Genomic DNA, 20,713 nt, shown 5'->3' with positions numbered 1-20,713 from the left:
CAAAACTCATGCTTTTATAGAGCTGCTCACATATGCTGATGAGCAATTATTCAAATGCAGCGGATTAGCAGCATCTGGCTGCTACTTACCATCTAATTTGCACTGAAGCAATAAAGGTGCTTTCTGAATAACAGGAGCTGTCTGGTGTGATATTCATATTTAAAGTGAATAATCAGAATCAGATTACTTTAATCATCCCTAAGGAAATTACGTGGGTTACAGATTCTCCAAGACAATAACAGTAACAGATTAAACTAATTAAATAATACAATATATTACAGTGTTTACAAATATAAGACATAGCACTAATATAAATTGCTCAATTATAAATATCAAGAATATTACAGAGGTGAAATATATATGATTGACATTTAACAATAACCTTGAAAGGGTATAACTATTGCACTGTGTACTGTGTATTAGATTGTACAGGGAGATGGCCACAGACAGGAATGATTTCCTGTGTTGTTTAGTGGTTCATTTTGGTAATCTCAGTCTCTCACTGAATGTGCTCCTTATTTTGGACAACATCTGCCTCTCAGACACCCTAAATGAGTCCATCTCCATCCCCACTCATTACTGGCCTTGCGGATCAGTTTGAGTCTGGCACCTGTGTCCCTCAACCTGCTGCCCCAGCATGCAACAGCATAGAGGATGGCACTGGCCACAACAGACTCGTAAAAAATCCTGAGCATTGTCTGACAGATGTTGAAGGAACTCAGCTGCCTCAGAAAATAGAGACGACTCTGGCCCTTCCTGTAGAGGACCGTGGTGTTTTTAACCCAGTCTAGTTTGTTGTCTGTGTATACTCCAAGTCCAGTTACAAAGCAGGAGCAACTTAAACATAGTTTTGAAATATACAATTTATATTTTTCGTTTCACATTAAAATTGATTGATTAAAAGTTGTTTTTTTACAGATAAAAAAAACATTCCTGCTTAGATCTTTTTTTCGTTTTGTGAGATTTTAAGTGTTAATGCAGTCAAAATGAAATAACTGTAAATTCTTATATGTGCTGTTGTGCTGGAAAGAATGACACCAAACAGGGCAAGATGAGCAGTTTTTTAAAGTGAAATATATGAAGGTAAACTTAAAAGTTTATAACCATTTATAACCTTGACTTCAGAGTTTTACATGACACAAAGTGTTACATTATAACATGTGTAGTTAGTGTGATAACATCTAGAGTTATTGCATTCATAGAAGTTTCTTCTGCTCTCAGAACAGATTCAGTTGTTCACAGTTTTGGGACACGGTGCATTACCAGGCTGCAAACACTCACAAGGTGTTGAGTTGTGGTCATGAAAAGAACAAAGTGTTTAAACACAAGTCTCTGATGCAGTTTCATCAGACAAACCCTCAGTCTAGCCACAGTGTGACAGCACGGCTTTGCTGAAAGTCACGTTTTGCATTACTTCTCATGAAGTGTTTTCTGCTCTTTATTTCACTCTACTTGAATACATTTACTTGGACAAGCATCTGATGTGTAAATCAGATCCAACTGAATGTTATCAGAACATACAATGATTTTTTTTTCTTTTGGTAATAAGTTGAGAATGAGGATTTGGAGTAACATAAAAGTTTTCCCTCTCAGGGGGTCAGTTTCTATGTTGGATTGTAAACTCACTTTAGTGGTTCTCCTCTTTCATTATTCCATCCATGATCACTGATGAGAAGTTAACAGGCATTAGCCATATCAATTTAAGACATTGTACAACTTCATATTAAAAGATTTTAATGTGTGTATACTTTTTAATTTTTCACCATGAGATTGAAGCCCATAATAAGTCATATGAAAATGAAAAGGTGAAGCATTACCTTCACCTTGAGCGATGCGAGAAAACTGTTTGCTCTGTTTTTGGTAAATATGGGCTTTAGGTGGACACTGTGCCTTCTCCATGGTTGACAAGTTACTCAGTACTGTGCCGAGAAATTCCTCTTTCTGTAGAATACTACAGAGTGCTTTCTTTGATTCATAGAATCAATACGTTCTGTATTTCATGCAAATTTTGTTCTTTTTTTCTTCTTTTTTTTTGCAGACAGCTTGTTGATGCTGCCTCATTTTAAAGTATGATCTGTTTTATTGGAGTCCAGCAGAGGGCAGTGTTTCACTGTCAATAGATGAATGTCTGAAGCTTCAATTGTGTCTTCAGATTGGATTAGGTTGTAATTTATGTTGTCTGTGCGATACTAAAATTATAATGGGATGTTGAAGCTCTTCTAAATCCTCACCAGTTTTTGCTCAAATGCTACTGATATAAACTCACAATATATCGGCAGTAAATAATAGAGAGGAGAAAAGAGGAAACAAAAGTCAATTACAAAGTTAATGGGGCTGCTTGGAGCCATATCAACAGTTTAAATGATAAAGTTACAGATATCAGGGGGAGAAAATAAAATAATATCTGTGGCTCATCAGTAAGGCTCTGCAAAATAGAAAACAGGAGGGAGACTGATATTTACTGTGAGTAAATATCAGTCTTCCATCCACAAAATGTCAGACACATGACACAGAGCTAAACCTATGCTGGAAAATATACACCAGAAAAGTAGATACAGTGAGATGATTATCAAGTTTTGCACAAAAGCGAAATGCCTTATTTTTATAAGCATTTTAATGACTGTTTTTTCTGATTCTGTTTTCTGTGAGTGAGCAGCAGCGCCATCTGCAGTTTGTGTGTGGAAGTGCAAAAGCTTACAGCACCTGGTATTCCCAGGCGGTCTCCCATCCAAGTACTGACCAGGCCCGACCCTGCTTAGCTTCCGAGATCAGACGAGATCGGGCGTGTTTAGGGTGGTATGGCCGTAAGCGAGAGAGGAGACGTTCAAAAGGCTTTTTATAGATGATGTGGAAACATTCATCATCTATAACTATTGGTCTTAGATGACTGTTCTCCGTCACACTGCCCTGCAGTAAATGATCAGTTACACTTTTTAACATTAATTTGATATGTCATAGATAAAACATTATGATTATACAACTACATTAGGCAGCAACACGCTTTTTACAAAGTAATACCACACTGTTTTTTTTCCCAAAAAATGACATCTGACAATAAAGCCTAATTTGTGCTTTTCAGTATCAAAGAAACTTCGGCTTTCACAATTTATTGCACACTGAAAATTCTTAGCTATGTCTCCAGTAAATCTTTTGTAACTTTGTGTAAACAGAAAAGTTTGGTTTTTTTACTTTCAACCACAGAAATCTTATTTTGTATGACTACAATTAAAAAACAACAAGAACCACAACAACAGAAAATGGGCAATCTGGGCAAAGAGCTACCAGAATGTTGTCTGGGATTTTACACATTTATTTCTTACAATTTAAGTCCAAAAATCTTACTGACAGATTTCTTTCTTTGTCAGAACAGCTTTTCTTTAACACGTAGAAAAACTGTTAAATAAGTGACACTGACAGAAAGGAGACTTTCACTGGTCCAGACGGCTTAAGATCAAAGTGGGCTGTATATGGTCCGCAATATAAAATGAGTTCGACACCCCTGGTGTAATCTATCTGTAATGCATCAAACCTAAATCTGTAATCATCTATAAAAGGCCTTTTATGCATTCTATCCCTCGCTTACGGCCATACCACCCTGAACACGCCCGATCTCGTCTGATCTCGGAAGCTAAGCAGGGTCGGGCCTGGTCAGTACTTGGATGGGAGACCGCCTGGGAATACCAGGTGCTGTAAGCTTTTGCACTTCAACACACAAACTGCAGAGGGCGCTGCTCACTCAGTGGAGGCAGGTTAAATTAATCTCTTCCACCTTTTTAACTGAATTCTTTTTTCCTACCCTTCCCAGATCAGGGAGTACAATCCTAGCTAAGGTCGAGTAGAAAGCAGGCAACTATTAAAATTCTTCTCGATCAATCAGTCAATCAATCAATCAAGCCTTTATTTGTCACATGCAAAGTTTACACCTGCAGTGAAATCAGATTTGTCCTAACACAAAACTATTACGCAGACACAGTGAACTTTCAGCAAAGCCCTCTTGCACTTGGTAACAATATCAGCTATATGAGTGTGACTTCTATTTTAAAAATTTCCAAATTATGAAACTTACTGATGAGTGGTTGGTTGGTTAACCTGCAGTCAGTAGCGCTTTTTGATATGGGCGACCTGGGCGGTTGCCCAGCAATAATGATTACACAGTGAGAAGGTAAGTGAATAGAAGATTTCTGTTGCCATAGCACTTTCTCACACAGGGTCATGTGATTTTTGTTGTTTTCTCTGTTTTCTTTTATTAGCTGACCAGTGGGGTGAAAAGAGGAAGATGGGATAAAAGACATGCTTTGGAAGAGAGCCAGAAATTAATAACACTTATGACTCAATACAGAGAGGTCTATTATACAGGGTGGGCCATTTATATGGATACACCGTAATAACATGGGAAGGGTTGGTGATATTAAAGTCCTGTTTGTGGCACATTAGTATATGTGAGGGGGCAAACTCCTCAAGATGGGTGGTGACCATTTAGAAGTCGGCCATCTTGGATACAACTTTTGTTTTTTCAATAGGAAGAGGGCTGTTTACTATTTACTCACAGACATGAGGCAAATGTAAGCCTGACATCTTTATTAGTGAGTGTAACAAAAACAACATTTAGAAAACATGATGATAAACATCCAACTACTGGAGTTATGTAAGAGTATAAATGTAATAGTAGCTGTCAGCAGTTATAAAGGATATTTGACAGAATGGTGGATTTCTTCATCATCATCGTCGTCAAATATCAATTACCAGCATTTACATTTTGTGCTCGATAATGCAGATTTTTCTGTCCTGGGTGCAGTTTGCACTTGACCATTTCACTCCTGTCCTTTCTGCCAATAAAGTTTAAAAAAAGAAAGATTTGTGCTTTAGAGAGTCTCTGCTATCACCACATGAACTGACATCAGCTGATTGTGAGAGAGGGGAGATCTAGAAGTGGTCAGTGACATCCCACTCCAGGAACTCAGTCATATAGTGATGCTGCAGTGCTCATAGAAGCTCAGCCTCGTTAGTACTCACATAAACATGTTTCCTGTGTATAAAGAGCTAACAGAGCTCTTTAAGAGCCAAGTCTGCATTACTGTTGTGATTATTGTGAACACAGTGTTGATCCATTAAAACATCTTTTTACTCTATTAGAGAAATCATTGGGTAGCAGCTCAGTGTTCGGTGTGATCAACAGAAAACATATCACGTGACCTGTTGTTGAATTCAGACCTCATATTTTTTCAACTTTCACACAGCAGGACTGAAGTGAACTAAGAGGTTATTTATTATTAATGACTGAACAGAGACGGCCAGTTTTCTCACTAATATTATAACGCTAATGTATATCAGAGAGCTACAGTCAGCAGTCTGTTAATAGAATTAAAAGCACATTAAGGACAAAAATGTAACTTTGTGGGAGTCATTTCAAATTGAAAGGCATGGTCATTATTAATGTCACAGGGTGCTTGTGCATAGAAACACATCAACAATCAACAGAGAGCCATTTATACTTTTTGTTCTCAAACTTGCTTTGGTGTAATAAACAGACGCTGAGGGGCAGTCACGTCTCGAGGAACTGTGTTTATACAGGAAGGGTTCATTCATTCAGGAGTGGAGGCCACACAGTTTTTGACCCTGATCTCTGCAGCAGTGGCAGTGAGAGCATTGACTGTGTTACATTAGGCTACATAACTGTAACATCAGATGCCTGCATTTCAAAACATTTATAAGTAATAACTGAAGAAACAACAGCATAGACATTTGGAGCTTTATTTGTTTTGGGGACATCAGTGAAGACTCATCAGTCTGAATATAACTTATAAGCAGCATCGTGACTGCTGCGACAGATTAAGAATATGACACATATATAAAAACGCCAAATGTGTGGGACTCAACAAAACAGCCATTTGAACTGTTACCTGATTAGGGCACGTGGTCTGAATTTAATTTACATGCAACACCGAGTGACTTACTGAAAGTAAGGTTCAGTTAAACAGATCATCTGTTCTTAAGAATATGAGGAGCTGTATGTACAGGATTTGCTGCAAATTTGTACTCATATTCATCACACCTGGTTTTTAAATAAAAATAATAATTTAGTGTCACTTCATTTGTGATTCTTGCTCAAGGATACTCTATTTTTCGAACCATAAGGTGCATAAAGCGAAACAAAACAGTCAGATAAGTCAAACTTTACTTAACTCATTCTTCTTGCTTCTTCCATTTCTGTACCAATGATTCATTAATGTTTAATTCTCTCACAGCTGCTCTATTCGCATGTTGTTGCAGTATATTAATGACTAACTTCGTTTTGTAAGTTTGGTCTGTTTACAGCATCCTGCCATGTGATTACATTTGTCCCTAACCATCGGGAACCCTCAGGTTAACTTTTATCAAGTGGAAAAAAGTTAGCATTTATCCTCCAGCTTCACTGTGCTAATGTTATGCTAACATAGTTGTGTCACTAGCGATCAGGTAGCACATCATTATATACCAGCAGCCCGTTCTCACTCCCGAGGCGTAACATGCCGATGTTTTGTCACGTCCCGCGGCGTTCCTGAGGAACGCAAAAGGAGACATTCGGCGTTCTTATGGTACGCGGTGGGTTATGGCCGAAATCCAGTGCAATGACGCTCCCGCGGTAATAGACGTTCCAGCCCTGTATTCCAGCCCTAACCATAACCTTTTTCCTGAGCTTAACCAAGACTTTAATTATGTTAAGTAGCGTGTTTCTAAATGATTTGAAGAAAAAGAGCGAACATGTGTAGATTGAGTCCATACGGTTCTCATATTTCCTCATTTTTCTGAGGTCGTCATTTAGGAACGTGGTGGGTAGCCGAAAACGTAATATGTTGACGATTTGTCACCTAGCGTAAAATATTACGCTTTGGGAGTGAGAACGTGCTGATACCAGCTAGCCCAACTTCAGTACCAAGTGTCACTGGTGTTTTGTTTTCTGTCTTCGTTTATGTTGGAAGTGATAGCAGAGCTGTACGTTTGAATGTTTTCAGAAATCTCTCAGTCAGAACATGCTTATGTTTAGGTGGAAACCAGTGAGCTAACTTCCTGCTAACTTCTAACTCCATTAAATTTAATAAATTCTGTTTCCATGGATGCCTGGATGTTAAACTTAATTGTTACACCTGGTAAAGCAGCAACACTGATCATTTTATTAAAGATGAAAGAATTTAGACCATTTTTAACTCTCAGTGATGCTGCAGTGTTAATTTGACTTTGGGACCTGCAGCGACCGAGTTTTGGACCCAGACTACTCTGTGAGGCTCATGACTACGATAACCTAATGCTCCGACAATCCATCAAGCAGTGCGACGTCGTAGCTTACCAAAGTCGTAGTGCAACATTTTTTGACAGATTTCTGAGCACAGCAAAATATTATCTTCATACATGTCAGAGCTGTGTTAGCACTGATATTTATAATAGATTTGGTCATAAATAGACAACACTTTTGCTAAATGTAATTATATATTAGAAATTTATCAAGATTGAATTCACACTTTTTCAAATGAGGATATATACTTTATTTTTGACCTCACTGATCAGTGGTCAGTTAGTTAACTGCAGGTGTTCAGGCACGAGTCCGTCGTCTGGAAGAGCAGGTGGTGAAGATGACTTCAGTGAATCAAATGCCCTGAAAGTGGAATTAAAGTTAAACTTGATTTGAAAATGAATCAATGAAGACAGGCCTCTGTCTCGACATGCAGTAATTGCAATACTTATGCATTATTTGCATCCTCACAGAACCCAGATGATGCCAGCATGTTTTGAAGCCCATGTCTGGATAGTGAATGTGAGTATAAGTGTGGCAGCAGAGTGAGTTTCTTTCTTGGAAGTATGCAAAAGCCAACGAGTTCTTACTGAATGAGAAGTGAAGCCTGGAGATGAGCAGAGATCAAGTCAAGTGCAGTTCAGACTCGCTGTTATTAAATTCTACCTGAGCAGGTTATAGTTCACCTCAGTCACAGAAGAACAAATAACATTTGGCTCTGGAAGCTTCAGTTTTTATACATTGCTGTAGCGCCGCCTTAAGCTATCATTTACATCAATACCTACATCACTAGTCCAGCAGTTCTAAGAAACTTCTCTGTTTGTGGTTCAAAACCTAATGTGACACCAATGACCACAACAGCAGACTGCTTAAATCATTTTCTGAGAAGGTTGCGTGCGAAGGACCTTGGTCCAGTAATAGCAAAAGCAGACAACATTCTGTGCCCCCACCCTTGTAGGAGGTAGAAAGACAGGGAGCCCGAGGTCATAACTTAGGCGCCACGACAGATAAGAGAGTGTGAATGTTTAGGTTTACGACCAGGTGGGGGCCAGAGGAAAGTATAAAAAGCTGTGTAACACATCGCCATTTTGAGACTTGCTGTGACCCTCTCATGCATCTCTCCCCATCATGATGGTTTTTATGCTCATTGTGTGAAAATTGTATGGAAATAAAGGATTGTTGATTGAGCATTTATACACCGAGTATTGTCCTTCCTTCAGCCCAAAGATTCAAAGAACTGGGAGAATTCAACAAGCTGCAGGTTGTCATTCACACCTGGCTTAATGGTAAAGAGGCATATTTGCAGGCAGCTACTTGAAATTATTTTTATGTAAATAAAACAAATGTGTCTAAAAATAGGTAAACAATCAGAATATTTTTTTTAAAATACCGAAAATGCATTTGGCTTAGTTTTTGTTAACTTGAGTGTAATATGTCATGTGTTTGCACTCTTTGTCAAAATGAAAGCTATTAAATTCCAAGACTTGGTGAAGCTTAAAACAGCGCAAATAATGTATAAAGTAAGAAATAAATTGCTTCCAAAAGAAATCTGTAAATTGTTCATAGAAAGAGAAGGTGGGTATAACTTAAGAGGGAAATGGAATTTAAAAATACAAAGTGCTAGAACAACTTTAAGAACGATGTCTATCTCAATTGCAGGAGTTAAATTATGGAACAGTCTAACAGAAGAAATAAAAGACAGTAAAAACATAAAACAGTTTAAAGTAAAATATAAAAACCTGATTTTAAATAAGTATAACAATGAAGAAAACGGGGTTAACCCAGGACGGTAATGTTGCTGGTAATGGTGTTGTGGTTCTTTTTTGGGGGTTTTGTTTTGTTTTGGTTGTTTGTTTTTCCATAATTTGTGTATCTGCAAATATACACCTTCTGTATTTTTCATATGAAAGAAACTATACTGTGGTGGGGCTTGCTAATTTCTTGTTTTTGATTTATGTATGTTTTGTTTTGTTTTGCTTTACTTTTGTTTCATATGTTGTTTAATTTAAGACTAAAAAATTTTTTTTAAATGAATGAGAGGTAAAACTTGAGGGACAAATAAGTAAATACTTCTACCTACTCCTTTTCAAACAAATAATGGAATAATATATTGTAATGATTGTGAAGGCTCATGTTTGAAATGTTTGAAATAAAAATGAACTGAACTGAACTGAACTGTTGTTGTTCAGCTGAAGTCTTCTTCCACACAACATGATGAGTGCCGCCTGCTCCAATCAGAGACGAGGTAAAATGCAGCACTGTTAAAACAATGAGATTAACGCTGCATTAAAATGAGCATTTAGCACATAGAGATGATTAAACAGTTTAAATTGAGTTAATTATTTATAAGGCAGTTGCTACACATTAGAGCTCTGAAACGTCAGATTGGACACATTCAAATGTTAAAGCTTTCTCTCTCACAGACTAACAGAAGAGACGTGGAATCACTTTGGTTTGTCTCCAGATGCAGTCTGTGCTTCATTCGGTGGAATGGTGCAAAGTTTAAGAGTAAAGACAGAATATAAAAAGAGAATTCAGATATGGCTCCAGTCTGGGACAGATTGGGTCTAAAGCACAAGTTACCATGGCAATATACCCCAGTAAAAAGCAAATCATCTTTGTAGGACATAAAACCCAGAGCTAACCCTAAAGTTACCTGGTTAAGACAAAACTGTGCTTCATTTTTTGTGACTATTTACATTGTAGATTCTCACTGAAGGGATCAGAACTATGAATGACACATATATGGAATGATGTAGCAAACCAAAATGTTAAAAACAGCCACCCTATGTTGTGACTATTGCTTTGCACACTCTTGATCTTCATGAGGTCGTCACCTGAAATGGTTTTCCAAGAGTCTTGATGGAGTTCCCAGAGGTGCTGAGCACTTGCTGACTCTATTGCTTTCACTCTGTGGTCCATCTCATCCCAAACCATCTCGATATGGTTTAGGTCAGGTGACTGTGGAGGCCGGGCCATCTGCCTCAGCACTCCATCACTCTCCTTCTTGGTCAGATAGCTCCTACACAGCCTGGCGGTGTCTTTGGGGTCATTGTCCTGTTGAAAAAAAAAAAGATGGTGGTCCAACTAAACGCAAACTGGTTGGGATGGCATGTTGCTGCAGGATGCTGTGGTAGCCATGCTGGTTCAGTGTGCCTTCAGTTTTGAATAAATCCACAACAGTGTCACCAGCAAAGCACCCCCACACCATCACACCTCCCCCACCATGCTTCATGGTGGGAACCATGCATGTAGAGACCATCAGTTCACCTTCTCTGTATCAGTCAAAGACATGGCAGGTGGAATCAAAGATCTCAAATTTGGACCCATCAGACCAAAGCATGGATGTCTACCGGTCTAATGTCCATTCCTTGTGTTTCTTGGCCCAAACAAATCTCTTCTGCTTGTTGATCTTCCTTAGTAGTGTTTTCTTAGCTATTTGGCCTTAAAGGCCTGATTCACACAGTCTCCTCTGAACAGTTGATGTAGAGATGTGTCTGCTACTGGTTATTGGTCAGATGAACACACTGCTTCTGAGTCCTCTATCTTAATGTTTATTCCCTGTTCACTTTTCTTAGGTGGAGAATGTTTGTCCTACCAGCTTCTTGGTTTTCCCAGTGCTAATCTGGAGGCGGAGCTGCTGGCACCAGTCATCAAAGTCCTCAGTCAGTCTTCTGTACTTCCTGTCGTCCCCATTTACCAGTAATTACTGAATCATCAGAGAACTTTTGCAGGAATCATTTATCAAAAGTGTAGGAGAAGTCATATTGTGAATAAAAATGGAGTCAGGGTGCTTATACTGCAAAATTCCCATTCAGACACATAATTATGGGCACTTGTGTACTGAGGGTGGTTGGTAAGACTCACCAGGATCCATGTGGTGATGGTCCACACCTGTGTAATCCAGCTGGTCCTTCGGGATTGTCGGTATAATGGTGTTGAAAGCACTGGATAGATCAAAGGACATGATTGTCATAGAGCCCCAAACACTTTCCAGGCGAGGGATTGATGTCAGAGGTGGATGACAGCATCATCTACCCTAATGTTGGTGTAGTAGGTGAACTGAAAGGGGTTCAGCAGTGAGCTCACCTGGGGCCGAAGACCAGCTCTCCAGGGTCTCCATCAGATGTGATGTCAGAGCCTCCAGCCTGTAGCTGTTGCTCATTTACATCTGCCTAATTGATCATGTATCCTCAGCACACTTTTCAGTTCCCTTGGCTGAAACCGGACAACATGTAAAGTCTGAATTCAAACACAGGTTGGGGAAACCTGCACTGAGCTAACTGACAACAATTTCCTGTATGACATTTGATCAGGTCTTTTAAAACTTCCTGTTAATCAGGCAACATTCTCAAGCTGCTAATGCACTGTTAAGAAAATCATAGCTTAATCCTCATAGCACAGTCACAAGAAAACAAACAAACATACAGTCATGTGGAAAAGATTGTTTTCATAGGAATCTATAGCATACTCTGAAAAACTAAGAACACTCCATGATTCAGTCATTTATAGAGCCACCTTTTAGCAGCAATAGCGTCACCAAATTGTTTCTGTATTACTATCAGTGTTTCACAAAGACGTTTGGCTCACTCTTCTTTACATTGTTTCTTCAGATCATTGAAGTTTGTGGTATTTATTTCAGTACAGCTCTCTCAAGTTCCCTGCACTGAATTTTAGGTTAAGGTGTGGACTGTGACCAGGAAGAAATAAGGATGCAAGAAAAAAAAACAAAAAAACAACAAAACTTTAAAATAAAACATGACTCCCTTTTCCTATTGGGAAAAAAATATATATCAGCGTGTGGCATTTGGTACACAAAGATTGCATTATCACGTATCTAGTTAGTGTGATAACATCTAGAGTTATTGCATTCATAGAAGTTTCTTCTGCTCTCAGAACAGATTCAGTTGTTCACAGTTTTGGCACACGGTGCATTACCAGGCTGCAAACACTCACAAGGTGTTGAGTTGTGGTCATGAAAAGAACAAAGTGGTTAGCAAAAATTCTGTGATGCAGTGTCATCTGACGGTTGACAAACCCTCAGTCTAGCCACAGTGTGACAGCATGGCTTTGCTGAAAGTCACGTATTGAATATTTTCTCATGCAGTGTTTTCTGCTCTTTCTTTAATGTTCATTTACTTGACCAAACCTCTGATGTGTAAATCAGATCCAACTGAATGTCATCAGAACATATTATATAATGAAATTTGTTTTCTTTTACTAATAAGTCGAGGATGAGGATTTGGAGTAACATTGAATATAGAAGTTTTCTATCTCTGAAGGTCAGTTGCAATTATGGATTGTAAACTCACTTTAGTAGTCCTCCTCCTTCATTATTCCATCCATTTTGTGCAATTGATCCGTACCACTGGTAGCAAATTGGCCCCGGAGCATGATCCTTCCACCACCATGCTTAACATCTGGTGCAGTGTTCTCAGATTTTAAAGGATCATCTTTAATACATCAAACATACTGTTGTCATTGTGGCCATATAGCTCATAGTCTAGTCTGCCCAGAAAGCTTTCTTTCCAGAAGCAAATTGTTTTTTTGTGGTTGGGATCCTCTCAGTTCACAGTAAAAACAAATTTTTTGGCCCAATTTAAGATGAATTTTCAGTCGTGCAACCGTTTTGGGAATCGGCCCAAGTTTCACCTTAGTCGTGTGTCATGCATCGTGTAGGTTGGGGTAACGAGAAGCAAGTAACACCTCATGATCAGCTCCCGATCAGCAATCATATAATTGCGGCCAGAATTTCAAACCTGTTAGAAATTCTGGTCGCCCCTCATGAGGGTATCGCACCGTTGAAGCAGTGCCACGAGCTGATTTAACACAACCTGTCACACTGCACACGCAAAAACACAGGAATGGAAATGAAAAAGACGAAGTAGCATGGCAGTGCAGTGTGTGATCTGGACACAAGCGACGGAAGCCCAACTTGTAGAACGTTGGGAAGCTCATCCGAGCCTTTTCAATGTGGCCTCACAAAATTATCACGACCGCAACAATCGTGAAAAGAGTTGGATGGACATTGCTGCTCAATTGCAGCTGTCTGGTCAATGTTTTTCATTAGCAAGTTTGCAAAGTTGATGGTGGTGTGTGTGTGTGTGTGTGTGTGTGTGTGTGTGTGTGTGTTAAAGATAGAGGGAGAGGGAGAGAAAGATTTTGTGTTATAAGCTTCACGTTGTGGACGCACAGTGTGAGCACTGTGAGCATCGGGCCGCATATTGTGAGACCATGCATCATGACCTACGACCTTCTAACCCAGGGGTGGGCAATCTCAGTCCACGAGGGCCGGTGTCCTGCAGGTTTTAGATCTCACCTTGGGTCAACACACCTGAATCACATGATTAGTTCGTTACTAGGCCTCTGGAGAACTTCAGGACATGTTGAGGAGCTAATTTAGCCATTTAAATCAGCTGTGCTGGTTCAAGGACACATCTAAAACCTGCAGGGACACCGGCCCTCGAGGCCTGGAGTTGCCCAACCCTGTTCTAACCCCTTCGATTCAATCATACAGAGTTGAGCAGGAGCTGAATAACGCGACTGAAAAAAATCACACAGTATACGCACAGCTTAAGGGGGACACTTCAGGTCTTCTTGCAGACCGTGGCAAAGTGGTAACACATCCAAATAACTTGTTTTCTCTAGTCAACTGTATCCCTCTATTTTAGTTGAGATAGCTCATGTCAAACATTTAAGAGTTTAGACTGTTTACTGCGAGTTTTCCTACAATTAACACAAACACAAATATCATCTGGCTTTTAGTATCGCGGTTTATCATATCATCTCCCCTGTATTGTGATACATATTGTATCGCCAGATTCTTGCCAAACACACCCCAACTGTGCAACTGTGACATTCATCAGTATAACTGACAAACAAAACAAAACAACAACTACACTACACACTAACTATAGACTCCAAACACGCTAAATGTCACAAAACTCTTAAATGCAACATGTGGAACACACAAATCTAACTGGTTAACATAAAAAACATTTTAGCTGGAACACTGGAGCTGTGAGCTCGGTACACTCTGTCAGCTGACTGTTAGCTGAGCTTGCAACATCTCCAAAAACAACAGAGCACTTTTGCAAACATGTTCTATTTTGACCAGCTGACCAGATGTGAACTTTACGCCACTACATTCACACAAAAAAAGGGTAATACACATTTCCTGTAATATTAAAGTAACATAATTACAAGGAACATTTTTATTAATCAACTTTATGTAATATTTATTATGTTTCGTGCATTAATTAAAAATTCACGAGCTTTTGCTATTAAGTATTAAACCAAACATGTGTAAAACTGTACACAGACAGAGACTCATATCTTTACATATTTGGCCATGCAGACAAACTGCTTATAAATTGTTGTTTTGCAGTCATGTTTGTGTAGCGCTGCATGTTGATGTATATATGCCATATGTGGGCTCAAAGACACAAAGTTGACAGGAAATGTGGTTGCTAAGCTGCTGCTATGTGCGCTGAATCTATTTATGGCTAAGGCAGTTGTGAAGTATAAAAAGGGCTGACATGGAAATCACTGATCTTTTTTACTCTTGTCCCTTGGCTTTCTTTCATGGTCCTTTTTGAGTAATCCTCAGCTCGACACAGGTCAGTCTTTAGACTTGTTATATTTTAACTTTGATTTTATGTCTCTTTACTTTTGCATAACATTTTACTTGAGTGTAATAAAACTTCAGGTCACGATTAACTTTTTCATCCGAGTATTTAAAACAATGTTTATATTTAAAAAGATGTTAGTTTGTCCAATTTCTCATGAGTGCAGATGTGGTAAAAAAAAAAAAAAAAACATATTTTTTATCATTTAAGTACAAGTACATGTGCTTGGGTTAAAATTAGTGTAGTAAACTTTGAGATTAAACTGATTCAACTTCTTTACTCAAAAGTGAGGAAAATAAAATCTCTAAAATGTACTTGAGTGCATTTTAAAGCCTATTTCTACAATCTATTTTGGTGCAAAGCTAAACAAACCTCATTACTAATATAATAAAAAATATAAAGAAATTAAAACTTTATTTAAACTTAAATTATAATTATAATGAATATAATATGTTATCTTTTGTAACACAAGTAGAGAAAAACAAAGTTTTAAAAAAGTTCTATTTGCTGTTGTCAACATTGTAAACAGGCCAACTGACCTCAACACCTAAATGTTTGAAGTTTCTATTGTGAGCTCCAATAGATGTGGCAGACATGGCAGAAACACATCAGATAGAATGATGCAGTGGAAGTAAAACCTGGAGCTAAGAAATTAGAGTGCTAGTCAACTGGTTCAGGTGCAGCAGGTGGGCTGATCCTCCTAATTGCTCACAAGTATTTGGCTGCTTCACTTCGTTTGTTCCAAAAAAAACATGTCAGCTTTTTACTTTCCTAACATGCCTATTTTTCATATTTTACTTGCATGTATCATATACAGTCAACTTTACATAATATCTGTTTAAACAAATATTCATCTTCATTCAAACTGATCTTACATGCAGCTGCTGTTCATTCACCCATTTAGTTTATTAACTTATAGCAATTAATCTGACATTTCAGAGAATTTCCTTCCCTGAAGATCTTCATTGATCCTTGTGTCAGAGAGCCGACTCCCACCAAACACTGCACTGCACAACAAATCACTCTGCTAACTGAAGAAAGAGGTAAAAGTAATACATCTTTACCAGTTGTTGTTTTGGTTCATCCAACTGGGATCATCCAGTTTGTCGTATTAAATGTGTATTTTAAATGTGTTTTAATGTGTGAGCATGTTCAAATGGTAAAACGTTTCAGAAATAAACAAACAAACCGACTACTTTACTTACTCTTGTCAGTGTTCTTTTTTTGTCTTCAAAATAGAAATATGAAGCTCTCCATTTTCTTGCTGGTGGTGCTCTCTATCACTGTGCTCTGTGTGGATTACGAACATGTTAAGAAGGTCAAAAACCAGCGTATCATCGAACCAGACACAAAAATGTCGTCCGTTTCTTCTAGCAGATCAGCACAATAAAGTGATGACAAACGTGTTGACAACTTCAAAAACCAGCATATCATCGAAACAGAAGAGTCATGTGATAAACTAATACGCAAGAGGAAGATCAAAGATGTTAATGGTAAAGATAAAGAAAGAAACACCTTCATCTTTAGCACTTTTGACAAAGTTAAAGCTATTTGTACAGGAAAACAACGTGTTTATAAAAATGACAATCTTTATAGAAGCTCTGAAGAGATGGAGCTTTTGTACTGCAAACTGCAACATGACAAAAAAAACTACAAAGGTGAAATGATAAAGAAGCATATTGAAATTGCATGTGTGAAAATCGACGGTGTTCTTCAACCTGTACACTTCGAATGCTGCTGTTGATTTGAGAACTGCTCTGTACTCACTGTGATCTTTCTATCATTGTTTCATGATGTTGCTTTGGATTTCTTCAGATTTGGAGTTCTTAAGACTTTGTAAAGTTTGCATAAATAATAATGGGAATATTATTATTAAGGAAATATGGAAGAATTGTTTGTAAGTGAATGTGGAAAAATATCACAATCACAAGAGTTATGGAAACAACTTTTGACTGTCTTGTCTCACTTGCATAAGTAAACATTACATTCTGACATTTTTTCTAACTGGCTGTTCATCCTGTTCTCTCAGATCACAGACATCGATTGTCTTTCAGCATTCAATAAATAATCTACAAAAAAACAAGTTGCTGCTCCAGAGAATTTTTTATACTTAAAACAAAGCTCTTGTGAAACCACAAACACTCGCTGGTTTTAAAATCATTGATGAAGAGAGGGGCTACAGATTTTTTCTTAGTGCTGAGGTCTGAGTTAGTGCTGGAGTTCATCTGGACTGCATTGGATTTCTATCTGCTCCATGTGTGGGAATAAGCAGAGACAACTAACAAAGAACTTTCAGCAGTAGGGCTGGGCAATGTATCGAGCTTTTAAATATATCGATATATATGTGACAATATCGTTTACATCAATATTGTCTATGTTACATTATAATTATACTTGTGGAGCCCCAATTTTGCTTCTCTTTCATCCACTTTTGTCTCTACGCAACGTTACTCCGCCTCGCCTCTCTCCTTCACTGAACACAACTCCCCCTCCCCCATCACTTCACCTGCAGGCAGCACAAGATGGACGCGGCAGCTATCAAAGAGGAGCTGGTTGGTAAAAAGAAAACATTTAAAAATCTCCCTGGTTGAATGAGTTCTCACCCCGTGGGGCAAAGCAAGACCTTTGGTGCCGTATGCAGTGAGATAGCTTCTATAATCCAGAGGGACAGCCTCTGTTTGGATTAGCGAAGCAGACAAACAGCTGGTCATATAAACGCACATTCTGAGTGCGCTCAATGTAGGTGCGTAGCACACGCACTGGACAAAGAGAATGCATCCTCCTCTGCTATAGTGATGGGATTTCCGTCTCTTTTTAGAGAACCGGCTCTTTCGGCTCCCAACCGGCTCTTCAGGTTGTTTTGTTGCTTTAATTAATTTATTATTAAGAATAATATAAAATTATACACAAAAGGAATTACTAATGTAAAAAAAAGTGTTTTATTTATATTTATTTATATATAAATATATGTGGTGGCCCCTAGAGACAAAACACATACAAATTCCAAAACACATTGCTAGCGTTAACTGAACTTCCAAAAGAGAGCTACCTAAATCACTTAAATTACACAATTGAAAGCATATGTGTATTGTTTGTGTATTTATACACAAGCACTCATATATATTCAAATCATTTAAAAAAATGTTCATTTACCTGTTATTACCACACACCAAATCTGGTCGTTGGTACTTGCTGGCTTGTGTAGCCACGAGGTAACAAAAGCTCAACACTGCCCCCTAGCATCCTGGAGCACTTCTGTTGTCTTTTGTACGTGTTTTGTCTCTAGGGGCCACCGTAAATATACTTTTATTTATTCACTCCACATAAAATGTAATAAATAAATCATATAATACAAAAATCAACTATTCACATTTCAATTTTTAACTGTTTAAATTTTCAGCTTTTTTCTTTTAAACTAATTTAAAGTGAAACAACACAAAACACTGCAAACCACAACACAATTAAATATAAATTAAAATATGAAAACAAAAGAACATGCATATTCTCTGTCATATGGGCCTGCATGAATAAACTTTCTGAATCCTTTATCATCGGCAACTGAAAATAGTTGTGGATGATTACTATACCTTTCTAATGTGACGTTGTTGTCTCTGGCTCTCTTTCTCTCTCTCTCCCTCCCGCTCTGTTCCTGTGCTACTGAATGTAACTACCGCCCCTCCCCCCTCTGCCCAGCGCAAAGTACAGGCCGCGCGTGCGGAGTGAAGCGGGAAAAAAGTGTGAGAGAGGATGAGAGAAAGAAAAAAAACCACAGCTTGCGATAAGGAGCCGGCTCGCGTCGTTCACGTCAAAGATCCGGCTCTAAGAGCCATTTTGTTCGTGACCAACACATCACTTCTCTGCTCCTCAGATGCAAAAGGAGGGGAGAAAAAGCTCAGCAACTCAAACTCCATTGAGCTATAAGATACCGGCATGATCTTGGGAAAATAGGCAGCATCTGGATGTAATACGACCTTGTGGCCATCAGGAGAGAACTGTGTGCAGGACGGATGCACAGACAGCGCATGAAGGTCACCCACTCGCTTTACCGAAGCCAAAGCGAGAAGTAATGCAGTCTTATATGAAAGAAATTTCATATCCACAGACTCAATGGGTTCAAACGGGGGGCTACAAAGGGCCTCCAGCACCAAAGACAAGTCCCAAGCAAGGACACTGGACTTAAGCACAGGTCTCAGCCGGCGAACCCCTTTCAGAAAACGTAAGGCAAGGGAATTTGCACCTGGTGTCACCCCGTCAAAGCTAATATGACAAGCAGATATAGCTGCTAAATAAATCTTAATTGTCGTAGATGAAAGGCCCTTTTCCCACAGCTCCTGTCAAAACATCCACAATAGAGGTCTAAGAAGCTTGGAAAGAAAAGCGTCTGGACTTCTTTAGATTGCTTGAAGATGTTTCACCTCTCATCTGGAGAGGTTCTTCAGAACTGACGAAGCTTCTTGACTACGATGACCTGGATGACTGAGAACCTTCACAGACATATCCACAATAGAGCACTGAAATGGGAGAGTGTGGCAGTCCTGGCACCATTGCTCGAAGGCTCGCCATTTGTAAGCGTACAAGCCTCTAGTAGATGAGGCCCTAGCGCTCTGAATTGTCGCTATCACACTAGGTGGCAAACCCTTAGCAATCAAGTTTAACCTCTCAGCAGGTAATCATGAAGGTGCCACAGATCCAGGTGAACCACTTCTCCTCCCGCCTGAGAGAGGAAGTCCCTGCGGAGAGGAAGCTGCCAAGGACCCGCTGCTAGCAGGCTGATTATCTCTGCATACCACGGCCTTGTGGGCCACCAAGGGTCCACTAGAATCAGAGAGAGGAACTGCCAACGCACTCTCTCTAGAACTGGAGATATCATTTCCACTGATGGAAAAGTAATAAAGGAGCACGTCTGGCCATTGGTGCGCTAGTGCGTCCAAGCCCAAGGGTGCATCGTGGTCGATTATGGAGAAGAACAGGGGGCAGTGAGTATTTATCCTGGAAGCAAAAAGATCTATTTGCGCCTTGCCAAATAGATCCCAAATCTGAGCCACTATTAAAGAAGACCCCCCTTGGGCTCCCTCCAAGGAGCTAGCACGCAAAGACGTGGTTACCTTCAGCCTCCTCCAGAGGTGATGCGATGCACACAGGCAGTGAGAGAGAGTCCTACCTTGAAACTCTCTCATTTTTAACAGTCCAAGTGGCACTACGGCGATCATAGATGCCATCAGATGAGTCATCCAGACTGCTGACCCATCATCCACGTGCCCTAATCAGGTAACAGTTCAAATGGCTGTTTTGTTGAGTCCCACATATTGGGCACATTTATATATGTGTCATATTCTTAATCTGTCGCAGCAGTCACGATGCTGCTTATAAATTATATTCAGACTGATCAGTCTTCACGGATGTCCCCAAAAGAAGTAAAGCTCCAAATGTTTATGCTGTTGTTTCTTCAGTTATATATTTTGAAATGCAGGCATCTGATGTTCCGGTTATGTAGCCTAATGTAATGCAGTCATTGCTCTCACTGCTACTGCTGCAGAGATCAGGTTCAAAAACTGTGTGGGCCCCACCCATGCACACACCAGAATGAATAAACCCTTCCTGTATAAACGCAGTCCCTCGAGACGTGACTGCCCCTCAGCGTCTGTTTATTACACCAAAGCAAGTTTGACAACAAAAAGAATAAATGGCTCTCTGTTGATTGTTGATGTGTTTCTATGCACAAGCACCCTGTGATGTTAATGATGACCATGTCTCTTAATTTGAAATGACTCCCACAAAGATACATTTTTGTTTTTAATGTGCTTTAAATTCTATTAAC

General features: G+C 39.2%; 2 non-coding genes across 2 annotated transcripts; one reads left to right on the top strand and one right to left on the bottom strand.

Moving 5' to 3' along the window:
* Positions 1-2,691: 2,691 nt before the first annotated feature.
* On the bottom strand, positions 2,692-2,810 carry LOC148096390 (5S ribosomal RNA). Its single transcript, XR_015717307.1, has one exon. It is a non-coding gene; the product is annotated as a 5S ribosomal RNA (ribosomal RNA).
* Positions 2,811-3,577: 767 nt separating this feature from the next.
* LOC148096389 (5S ribosomal RNA) lies at positions 3,578-3,696 on the top strand. Its single transcript, XR_015717253.1, has one exon. It is a non-coding gene; the product is annotated as a 5S ribosomal RNA (ribosomal RNA).
* Positions 3,697-20,713: the final 17,017 nt, after the last annotated feature.

The sequence above is a fragment of the Neolamprologus brichardi genome, chromosome 23 (assembly GCF_056152115.1).
Source record: "Neolamprologus brichardi isolate AB-2024 chromosome 23, ASM5615211v1, whole genome shotgun sequence".
Lineage (NCBI taxonomy): Eukaryota > Metazoa > Chordata > Actinopteri > Cichliformes > Cichlidae > Neolamprologus > Neolamprologus brichardi.
This window is presented reverse-complemented; position numbering and strand designations above follow the sequence as displayed.